The sequence below is a fragment of the Coenobita brevimanus genome, chromosome 85 (genome assembly GCF_032717465.1).
Source record: "Coenobita brevimanus isolate Jiangsu-jjx chromosome 85, ASM3271746v2, whole genome shotgun sequence".
Classification (NCBI taxonomy): domain Eukaryota; kingdom Metazoa; phylum Arthropoda; class Malacostraca; order Decapoda; family Coenobitidae; genus Coenobita; species Coenobita brevimanus.
The window spans coordinates 4,054,050-4,067,063 of NC_137038.1; positions in this window are offsets into that span (position 1 = coordinate 4,054,050).

A 13,014-nucleotide genomic window follows, 5' to 3' on the forward strand; every position below is an offset into this window, starting at 1 on the left:
GAAGGGTTAGGCAGCTGCGAGGGGACAGGATGAGAGGAAGGCACATGGACAAGGAATGGGGAGGGGAGACGGGGAGGCAAAGCAAGCAGAGGAGAGACGAGAGGCAAGAGAGAGAGAGAGAGAGAGAGAGAGAGAGACGAAAGAAGAGGAAGGGCTGTGACAGATGAACGAGGTGAGCGAGGGAGGGAGGGAGTGAGGAAGATAGATGGCAATGGTGAGGGAAAAAGCACAGAGAAAAAATGGAGGGAAATAAGAAAATGACAGGAGGAAGAGGATGGCTGTCAAAGAGAGGAGGAAAGAAGGAGAGGCAGATAGCGAGAGGAATGAGGAACAGAGGGAAATAGGTAGGGAGAGGAAGGATGAGAGAGAGAAGAGGAAGATGGCAAGGAAGAGATAGTAAAGGTGGCGGAGGAAGAAGGAAGAGAGAGAGAGAGAGAGAGAGAGAGAGAGAGAGAGAGAGAGAGAGAGAGAGAGAGAGAGAGAGAGAGAGAGAGAGAGAGAGAGAGAGAGAGAGAGAGAGAGAGAGAGAGAGGGGGGGGGAGGATGCGATGAGAGATGGGAAGAGGTGAGGAGGAAGCGAGGTAAGGTGAGAGGAGGGAAGCAGGGAGAAGATAGAGGCAGGCAGGCAGGGAAAGAAGAAGAAAGGTGGGCAGGGAGGGGACGACGGAAAGGCAGGCAGGCAGGGAAGCAGATAGGCAGGCAGATAAGGGGGAGAGAGAGAAAGGGGGAGAGAGAGAAAGGGAGAGATAGAGAAAGGGGAGAGTAAGGCAGAGAGAGATGGAGAAAAGAGAGGCAGAGCAGGACAGGGAGAGGTGGAGGAGAAAGGAGGCAGAGTAGGGCAGGGAGAGGGGGTGGGGGGAACCTAACCTCAAAAGCCCCTCCGAACCTCCCTTTCAAGTGCATTCCTCCCCCCCTCCCCCAACCCCTCACCACAGCCCCAACCAACCCCTCCCTTCATTCACAAGACACACTGGCAGGCGGGGAGGGGGGAGGGGGGAGGGAGGAGGGGGAGGGAGGAGGAGGGAGAGGAAGCAGGGAGGAGGAGGGAGAGGAAGCAGGGAGGAGAAGGGGGAGGGAGCAGGGAGGAGGAGGGAGAGGGAGCAGGGAGGAGGAGGGAGAGGGAGCAGGAGGGAGAGGGAGCAGGGAGCAGGAGGGAGAGGAAGCAGGGAGCAGGAGGGAGAGGGAGAATGAAGGAAAAGGAAGAGAGGAAGAGGGCGGGAGCAGGGAAGAAGAGGGGGAAGGGGGGAAGGAAGAAGAGAGCGGGGAAAAGGTAAGGAGGGATGAGCGGAGGGAGGAAAGAGGGTGAGAGAGCAAGGAATAGGGAGGGGGAAGGTCGGAGGGAAGGGGTATTGGAAAGAAAGTGAGGGGGGAGGGAAGGGAAATAAAAAGACAGGAGGAAGGACGAAAGTAGAAGAAAGGGCCAAATGATACGAGAGGAGAGGGAGGGAAAAAAAAGGGGGGGGAGAGAAAAGGGGGAGGTAAGAAAGGGAGAAAAGAGGGGGAGGTGAGGGACGAAAGATGCGGGAAGTGGGCAAGAGAAAAAGGGAAACTAGAAAAAACGAAGAAGGAAATGGAGAGAGAGCGTTAAAGAGGAAAGAAAGGGATCCAGAGGGAAAGGAAAGGGAATAGGAGGAAAATGTGGGAGGGACGAAGTGAGGGGTAAAGAAAGAGGAGAGAAAAGGAGGGGAATGCAAGAGCAGTGCGATGAGGAAGAAGAAAGGGGAGAGAAGAGGCGAGGGGAAAGACACGGGGTGGTAGGGAGGGGAGGGAGGGAGAGCGAGAGAGAGGTAGAGGACTGGGGAAGAGAGGGGGAGGGATGGGAAAGGGGAAGAGAGGGGGAGGCAGTGGGGTGGGGGGAGAGAATTTCACCTTTCCCCCCACTACTACCTACCACAATAACATCCCCCCTCCCTCTTCTCCACCCCCCCTCACACACACACACACACACACACACACACACACACACACACACACACATTCTCTGGGTTAGCAGCACCACACACCACCATACCACCACCACACAACCAGTTTTCTCGTACTACGCCTACAATACCACCGCAGGACCACAATACCACCACAGCACCACAGTACCTCCACACCATCATAATACTACCACAGCACCAAAATACCACCACAATTCCACCACAGCACTACAATACCACCACAACACCACAATACCACAACGGCACCGCAATACCACCACACCACCACTATACCACCACAGCACCACAATTCCATCACAGCACCACAATACTACCAAAGCACCACAATTCCATCACAGCACCACAATACCACCACAGCACAACAATTCCACGATACTATAACACTAAAAAAAAAACACTACAGCATCACAATACCACCATACCATCACAATACCAACACACCAACAAAATACCACCACAATACCACACCATCACAATACCAACTAACAACACCATCAACCTCAACATTCCACGTTCGTTGTAGAAGGAGTTCTGTTCACCATGTCCTATAATTTTCACCATATCACCATGAAAGCACCATACACCATAACACTATATCACCACCAAGACACCATATCACCATTATATCACCACGACAATATGTTTCACCACCGACACCATATCACCATTACATCACCACCAAAACACCATATCACCATTTTATCACCACCAAAACACCATATCACCGTTATATCACCAAGACACAATATCACCATTATATCACCACCAAGACACCTTATCACCATCAAGACACCATATCACCACCAAGACACCATATCACCAACAAGACACCATATCACCATTACATCACCAAAGACACCATATTACCATTATATCACCACCAAGACACCATATCACCATTATATCACCACCAAGACACCATATCACCATTATATCACCACCAAGACACCATATCACCATTACATCACCAAAGACACCATATCACCATTATATCACCACCAACACACCATATCACCATTATATCACCACCAACACACCATATCACCATTATATCACCACCAACACACCATATCACCATTATATCACCACCGACACCATATCACCATTATATCACCATGACACCATATCACCATTATATCACCACCAACACACCATATCACCATTATATCACCATGACACCATATCATCATGACACCATATCACCATTGTATCACCACCATGACACCATATCACCATTATATCACCACCATGACACCATATCACCATTATATCACCACCAAGACACCAGTTAACACCATATCACCCTTATATTACAACCGAAGACAATCACCATCCAATACACCAATCACCTTTACAACACAAATGCACTACAGCACCATATCACACCACCCTAGACTGAAAGCGGGAAAGGGGGGAGAGAGGAAACTTCACTATACCCTGGCAGTCACCATACCAGACTAACACCATTATCACCATAACACCATACTACACTGAACACAAAGAGGAATGATCACCGCTCACCTTCAATCACACCACCATCACCACACCCACTATCACAAGGTCACCATATCAGCACAGCACACAGAAACACTAGAGGCACCAGCTTCACTATATTCACCATGTCCTCACTACCAGTCACCATAATTACACCACCACCACACAACGCACAGATCGACACTATACCTTCACCACTAGCCACAATAGCACTACACCAGGCGGGAGGACTACATCTGTATTCACCATCACTGTCACCATACTACTCACCATACCCAGTGGAAGGAACGTTTTCACCAGTATTTTCACCATCCATAAGCACCATATCGTCACCACTTCACCATACCACACAATAAAGGGAGCTAATTTTTCGTCCCTCAACCCCCTGCCCACACCATAAGACATTTCACTCACATACACACCATACCTTCACCATATTCATGTCACCATTTAACTACCTCCACAGTGAACACTTGTGGTGAGGCAGGGCGCTTTTCACCACACACTACCCATCCACATCACCACACCATCACCACAACGTCACCATTACGTCAAAGGGGTACCCATTTCTACTCAACTTCACCATATCATTACATCGTCACCATCAGTCATCACTACACAGAACGCAAGGGACGGAACATCATTCTTACGAGTACACTTTATCCTACACCATAACACAATACCTTTTATCCTGTAACACCTTAACACCATATCGTCCCCACTACACACACACTATAAGATGTCCACCCATTTTCACCACACTGGCTTGTACGCATAGGACGCAAGGAAAGCGGCACCATACCTACTCACATCCACGAACGAACCACCATCACCACACCACCATACCCTCACCACAACACGGAACATACAGGAGGGGTTACCAGATTCACCATTTTATCCCACCATACCGTCACCACCACACGCAGAAGGTAATGAGGGGCACCCATTTCTAAAGCACCATACCGTCACCACTGTATACGCACCACACCGTCACCACTATACTCCACATACAGGAGGGGTACCAATTTGCATTTACCCCATACTTTCACCATAACGCCACCATCACACAGAAGGTAGCTAAGGTGGACACCCATTTCCAGAGCACCATACCGTCACCACTACATACACCACATGATGCACCTACAGTACGTACACAATACCCACAGCAACACAAGATGGGCATTCATTTCCACCATATCCACAGCACCATATCGTCACCATCAGTCAGCACACAAGGCTTGAGTTGGGCTCGTATTTCCACTATACCCACACACTATACCATCACCATCCCAGTCACCGCCACACTCAGAACGTAAGTCGAATATTTTCCCCATATCTAAAGCACCATACCGTCACCATCCCAGTCACTATTTCCACTATTACCACAGCACCATACCATCATCGTCAGTCACCGCTACGCCCATTTCCACACCACACTGTCACCATTTACACTATACTGTACATAAGGGATAGTGTCCATTTACACCCATTTCCCCCATACCTTCACCACACTGGGTCACCACAACACCATACCGGTCTACAGGGGTGATGGGGGTGAGGAGGAGGGGTGTGGAGGAGGAAAGAGAGGGAGGTCGGGAGGGAGGGATGGAGAGAAAGAGAGAGAGAGGGAGGGAAAGTGGGAGTGTGGGGGGGAGAGGCACATCACCCACACCATTCCTCCCAGCCACAGTGGGTCAGGAGCACCACAGCACACCACAACTCACCACATCACACCACACTACACCACACCACCACACCGTCTCCTAGATGGTATAGGGAGCGTGAACCGGCGTCAGATATTAGGGGAATACTGGGAGCTTTGAGAGAGCAAGGGAGAAAAGAGGGAGGGAGGGAGGGAGGCAGGGAGGGAGGAGGGGAAGAGAGAGAGAGTGAGAGAGAGCGAGAGAGGTAGGGGAGGCAGGGAGGAAGGAAGCAAGGGAGAGGGGTAGGGGAGGGAAGGGAGGAGGGAGAAGGGAGGCAGCTTGAGAGATGGCAGGGGGAGAGGGGAGGGAGGAGAGTAAGGTAGGGGTGGGGTGGTTCGGATCGAGAGAGAGAGAGAGAGAGAGAGAGAGAGAGAATGGGGTTGGGGAGGGGGGATGATGGTAAGGAGCCAGCCCGCAAGAGATGGGGGGGGAGGGGTTTGGTGGGAAGGGAGAGGGGGGATGGATCAGGCTGAGAGAGAGAGAGAGAGAGAGAGAGAGAGAGAGAGGGGGGGGAAAGGGGAGGGGACGGGGAAGGGAGATGATACCGGTATGGTGAGAGAGAGAGAGAGAGAGAGAGAGAGAGAGAGAGAGAGAGAGAGAGAGAGCGCCTGAGGGACTGGGAGAGAGAGAGAGAGAGAGCGCCTGAGGGACTGGGAGAGAGGAAAGAAGGGGGGAGGGAGGGGGAAGGAGGCCGGTCTCAGAAGGGAGTAGGAAGGGAGGGGCAAGCGAGCGAGCGAGGGAGAGAGGAAGAGAGTGACGCAGAGAGAGAGAGAGAGAGAGAGAGAGAGAAGGGAGGAGGAGGAGGGAAGGAGGGGGGAGGGAGACCAGGGCGGTGTTGCCATCTCCACCGTTACTCTTTAAACTTCCATGTTTTTTGGTTCCCCCTACCATGGCTCCCCCTCTCACCATTTCCACCATTCCCCAGCTACCATGCCCCCCAGCCCCCATACCTCCCTAGAGCCACCATTGCAGCACCATAGCCTCAGTGTAATGGTAGAAATAATGGTGGGAAATAAAAGCCCAGCCCGAGATGGTGGGTAAAAATAACGCTAGTCGATACCTTAGCTTGCCCCTCCCTTCCTCCCTCCCTCCCTCTCTGCTGCCCCATCACTTCCCTTCCTCCCCCTCGTCTGCCTCTCTCTCTCTCTCTCTCTCTCTCTCTCACCGCCTGCTGCCCCATCACCTCCCTCCCTTCCCCTGTACCTCCCCTCCCCCTCTCCATCCTCTGAGACTTCTATTTCTTACTCCCTTCCTCCTCCTCCTTCCTTTCCTCTTATACCCCCCATTTCCTTCTTACACACACACACACACACACACACACACACACCTCCCTCTCTCCATCACTTGCCTAGCTCTCACACATGCGCACACACCTCCCTCTCTCCAACACTTGCCTAGCTTTCTCTCTCTCCCACACACACACCTCCCTCTCTCCATCACTTGCCTAGCTCTTTCTCACGCGCGCGCACACCTCCCCTCTCCATCACTTGCCTAGCTCTCTCTCTCACGCGCACGCACGCACACACGCACGCACGCACGCACGCACACACACACACACACACACTCCATCACTTGCCTATAAACTATATAGCTCTCTCACACGCGTACACACGTACCTCTCCATCACTTACCTAGCTCTCTCTCTTACACACACACACATACCGGCATATATATATATATATATATATATATATATATATATATATATATATATATATATATATATACACACACACACACACACACACTTTCATACACAAATACACACAAACAGGCACCTCCCTCGCTCCTTCCAAGACACCTCTCTCTTTCACATCCTCCTTTCTAACTTCTTTCTCTTTTTCCTCCTTTCCTTAAACCAGTGTGCTAGTGTGTTTTCATTTCGCCCTTTCCTACAAAATTTCCTATTCCTATTTCTCTTGTTGTATGGTTTTCCTTCTTTTTCCAACTAGTTTCGACCAGTGTGTGTTTGGTGGGCAAGGAAGAGCAGCCATCTTTGCTATTCTTGTCTTATTCTATTTGTGGAGTTAGTCTACCTTTATAAGCTGATTAGTCTTATATCCTCCTTTATTAGTCCATTTTCCCTCTTCTACCTACTTTACCTTTCCCCCACTCCTGTTCTTTCCCTCCATTCCATTTTACCATACCGAAGTCTTTCCTCCACCAATTTCTTTCTAATCTCTACCTGTTCCTAGTTCCCTTTTCACCGCCTCCCTCCTTTCCCCCTCTTCCATTCTCATCCTGTCCATCCCAACTTACCCTTTTCCCCGTGCTGTATACCACTCACTCTTCCTTTCCTTCTCCCAGTGTATCCCAACTATACTGTGTACTCTCCTCCCCTCTTACTCTTCTTCATTTCTCATTTTTCCCCCTTGGCTGCCTCCTTTTCATACTCTTCCCTCTTCCTTTCCTAACCATCCCCTTTTCATCTTTTATTCTGTGTGTGTGTGTGTGTGTGTGTGTGTGTGTGTGTGTGTGTGTGTTTCCCCTACCTTGCTCCTCTCGTTCATTCTGTCCTTCCCACCTCTATTTCCTTCACCATTCTCCCTCTTCTCTCCAACTTTTCCCAAACTCCCTCCACTCTCCTTCCTCTCCCCATTTACCTACTCTTTCCCACACTTTCCTTCTCCCTCTCTTCTCCATTTTTCTACCGTTCCCTCTCCATTTCCTCGTTCCTCAATTCCCTTCCTCCTCCTCTTCTCCATTTTCTTCTACGGTTTCCTCCTCCTCCTCTCTCACCTTTATCTACTCTTTCCATCACCTCACTTCTCTCTCTCCCAACCATTCTCTTTCATCGTCTCCTCTCCTCCTGTTCCCTATTATCTTGCCGCGACGATAGCAAGGCCTAAATCCATCCACGTTCCAACCTACAACCCTTTTACCATCGCTCTCTACATTAACGTGTAAAAACTACTTTCTCTCATTCTAAACCACAAAATTAATACAAACACATATAGAAAGACAAACAGATATACATATAAGGACACACAGAGAAACGGATAAACAACTTACATATAGAGGAACATACATAAAATTCAAATCAATTACTGTTTACATATCAACTAATATTTCCCTTCAGTCTGTACAGAAGCAATCAACATACAAACATAGGAAATGGGACTAAATGCAGCAGGCCGAGTGTCCCTTCGTAGCCAGCTCCCGCAAGAGGTGACTAGAAAAAGAGGACAAGACTAGCAAAGAAGGCTGTCACATATCATAAGATGCTCACAAAACAGCCTCCCAGTCCCCTGCATGACCAGCACAACCAAGCTAGTCCATTCCTATCACTAAGACCACCTCATCCACCATGCACACTGGAGATACAAATACCACATATACTTATCTAGGCTGGCTATCTGTTCTCTCCATACTGAACCATAACCGAGCTCGTCCATTCTAAACTACCTCCAGCAACAGCCAATCCCATATGTACACAGGATATACTACTGCCAAAAATAATAAGGCTTTGTTCTCTTTCTCGACGAATCACAATTTAGCCATTCCTACCACACCTACCACCCAATCCACCATCCAGCTGACTGCAGGAATTCACTTCAAGAATCCTTTCGCGGTATGAGCTGCTGGTTGGTTGCATGCACGAAGTTTATCTCGTTGGACAATATATAATAGTTATATAGTGTTACCTAAAGCACATCCGCCAACTCTGTCCTGCAAGGTTAGCGGATCACGAGCATATCATACAGGAAAGACCGAAGCGAAATTCTGAAGACCGTACACTTGAAATACTGCAGGCTTTTTACTTTCGCTTGGCCCTGATGTTTGTCTTCTTTACAATATATTTCACGCAGTTCAGTGGCAGAATAAAACAATACTGTGGCTCTACATCCTTCCACACCATTTCTTAATAACTAGCAACATAGTGGTAATCCATTGTTACAACTCAGCATTCAAGATGGAGATGGTAATTCTAGGCCAAGTTAGGAGTAAAAAAAAGGTATAGTACGTCAATTAGCATACGTGTTATCTCTGAGCTGGTCTGCCTCTACATTTTACAACCCAATCCAAAAGGTACACTAGAGACACTGGTGCCCTAATCAATCACTCTGTTTTCTTTCAATCACACTCAAGCTGGCCATTTCTCCCACAACCCAATAAAATCAATCAATTTTAAGAAACCCAACTGTAGTTTCCGCTTCATCCAATCACAGCCTTTCCCTGTAACCTATTCAAAATGCCAATGGAGATTTAAATTTTGCATACTAAACCTTAACGTTCTTTTGCATGTAATTTATAACGTTTTGATATCAATGTTGTCTGACTCAATACACGAGGTAATGATGTGTAATGTCCAGAATAAATCGGTATGGAAGATGTTACAAACTCTTCAAAAGTAGCTTACACTTCCACCACAAACGCCACCCAAGCCACCATTTACCCTCACCAATCAAATTACCCTTTATTCTTACCACCAGACGCTTCTACTCATCTTTGTAACTGGGTGGGGGGGGGATAAAGCTTTCAATGACCCCTTCACTATCCAAAAGCACACCTAATTTGCACGAAAAAAAAAAAAAAACATGCGTACCAGATTTTTTTTATCAACAAAGGACAAGCATTATTATTATTATTTTTTTTTTGGGGGGGGAGGTAACAAAAGGTAAGTACCTCAATGTAAAAGCATATGATACCAGGCTAAGGGTTAAAAATTATCACAACTAATTATTTTCTTGCTATGGACACACTAATTTTATGAGATTAATATTGATGGTTTTCTTGCACCACGAGATTATTCTGTCATGGAAGGCCTGAGGATTTACTTCAGTTCAATCTCCAAATAAATCCATATTATTTTATCTGATCACAATTACTGCCTAATCCATCTATATTTATTATTTATACATTTTCAATACAATAAATCAAAAGGAAAATTTACACACATAAAAGAGGAAGACAAGATTGACTTTTGAGAGAGAGAGAGAGAGAGAGAGAGAGAGAGAGAGAGAGAGAGACAGACAGACAGACAGACAGACAGAGAGAGAGAGAGAGAGACAGACAGACAGAGAGAGAGAGAGAGAGAGACAGACAGACAGAGAGAGAGAGACAGACAGACAGACAGAGACAGAGAGAGAGAGAGAGAGAAACCAATCCCAACCCCCCTCCCATTAACTCCAATCACCAATCACAAACAAGTTCTCTTATCGTTTATTTCGCCAGTCTCCTATATTAACCTCTTATATTATCAGTAACCTGCTGCCTATCTAGAGAGAGAGAGAGAGAGAGAGAGAGAGAGAAAGAGAGAGAGAGAATCAAGGTCAGAAGCATATAGGTAAGTTAGGAGAATCAAGTCTTGAACACAGTTAAGTTTAAATCAGTCTACGATAAGTTAGGTTTCAATCAGGTCTGAGTGACGTTTCAGCAGAGTCTACTGTGAACTGAGATAGCATAAGTTAGGTTTAAAGCAAATAAAGTCAAAGTTGGGCCGAGTTACGCATGAACTGGAGTATGATAAGTTAGGTTTGAGTGAAGTTTGCACAGGGTTAGTTTAGGATAAAGTTAGGTTTGAGTTATGTTTGTATGGTGTGAATTTAAGTTAGGTTTGAGCAGAGGTCAAGTTAGAACCGAACCAGGTCAAATCTGAAGAGGGATGGGATTACTCAGAGGATAAGGCCAAGTTCTGCGAGGGTTTGGTTAGGTCACTGAGCCAAATCGAGTCAAAGCGGGACCAACTCAAGTCTAGATTGAACAAGGACACGTCAGAGGGTATGGGCAAGTTCAGCGTAGGTCTGGATATGTCGTGATGTCAAGGTTGCGTTGGAGTGTCCCGCGTTGTGTTGGGCTAGGTCAGGACGGGTTGGATTTGTGTATGGCTGGGACTGGACGTGAGCCAGATTTACTTGGCAAGCCTCAATCTCGGTTGCTTTGGCCAGAATTTGCTTTACATGCTCAAAATCACATGCCACCGATGACAATTAATACTATGCTCTTTTCTCCTTCATCACACCCAATCTTCGTTCTTTTGTAGCTTGTTTCATGTAGCTACGTGGCAAAACACATATGGTAATTCTACGGCTCTACATTAATCCTATAGCACTTCTTCGTGACTACCACCAGATTCTAGTGTTAATCTATTATTACAATAGTTTTACAGTTGCCATTTCTTAATCCTGTTATTTAGTTTACGATCCTTTTTCAAAACAAGATGGGTCAGTTACACACTTGATAAACGACTTCAAAAATTAGTCCTTTCTTAAATGAATAAAAACCGAATAGAGACCAGAGAAATAAAACAGAAAAAAGGAAGGCGATTGAATTATTTACACACTTCCTTTTCTTGGATGTATTTTGTATTCTTGTTACCTCCAGACGATTCTATTCAGTTTAAGGAAGGTTCTGATAGTGTGGAAATAGTTAAGGCGATAACTAACCCCCTCAGATTGGATAAGGAAAAGGAGGGGAAAAGTATTAGTATATGGAAGACAAGATGAAAGGAGTGTGCATTACTGGGGAATGAAGGCTGAGAGAGAGAGAGAGAGAGAGAGAGAGAGAGAGAGAGAGAGAGAGAGAGAGAGAGAGAGAGAGAGAGAGAGAGAGAGAGAGAGAGATTGCAGCATGAGCAGTAGTAAGAGAGAAAGGTAGAGATTAAAGGAAAATGAGAAAGATAAAGGAGTATTTTAAAAGGCGATGGAAATGACAACCACAACGGCAGTAGGGTGGTAAGTACAAGATACAGGGCAATGATGGAAGCAAAGGGAAGGACGAGAGAGGAAGGGAAAATTGAGGACGAAGTTGGGGAATGAGAGAAGCGGTGGGGAAGACGATAAAAAAACGACACAGACAGGTGAAAAAAAAAAAAAAAAAGGAACTGAGAAACATATAAACTGGAAGGAATCACCGGGGAAAAAAAAAAAAAAAAAAAAAAACATGTGAAAGAGGAGGAGAAAAGACAAGTAGGAGGACAACAAAATGAAGAAACCCAAGAAAAAGTCAAAGAGGAGAAGGAGGAGAAAAGAAAAGCCTGTGGAATGGATAACAGAAATCTAAGAAGGAAGTGAAAATACTAAAAGGAAATACAAAAAGTAAGGTGAATGGAGAAGAGCATACCGTAAGAGCGGAAGGAAAATACCAGGAAGAGGATGAAACATAAGCCTGTGGAATTCAAGAAGGATGTGAAAATACTGAAAGGAAATACAAAAAGGTGAATGGAGAAGAGAATAACGTTAGAGCGGGAGGAAAATGATGATGGGAGGAAAATGATGATGGGAGGTAAATGATCATACCCGGAAGAGGAAAGTAAGAGACTGAATATAATAAGTTGAGGACGCCATGGAAGAATAAGGTGGAAGAGAGAACGGAGGACGCGAAAAAAGAGGAAAGGGGAAATGAGAAGAGGAGGGAAGAGGGGAAATGAGAAGAGGAGGGAAGAGGGGAAAGGGATAAGGAAAGGGCAAGGAGAAAGAAAAATAGGAATGGAATGAGGAAAGAGGAAGGATGTGGAGAGAGGGAAAGTAAAGGGAGGAGGAATGAGTAAGAAAGAGGAAGGAGAAAGAAAAACAGAAGAAAGAAAAACAAGAAAGAGAAAAAAGAAGGAAGGAAGTGTAAAGGGAGAGTAACGAAAGGGAATGGGAATGATGAATGAAAAGAGGAAAGAAGGAAGAGGAGGAGAGGGGGAAAAGAAGAAAAGAAAGAGTACAGAGGAAGGGATAATAGGAAAAAGGAAGGAAAAAAAAAGGGGGAGAGAGAGAAGAGGAAGAAAAGAGAATAAAGGAAGGAAAAGAGGAAAGGGAAGAGCAATGTGGAAGGAAAAGAGAAAAGGAATAAGCCAGAAACAGAGATCAAAGATGAAGGAGGGAAAACAAGCAGAGACAATGGAACAAGGAGGAGGGAAAGGAGGAGGGGAACAAACAAGAGGATAG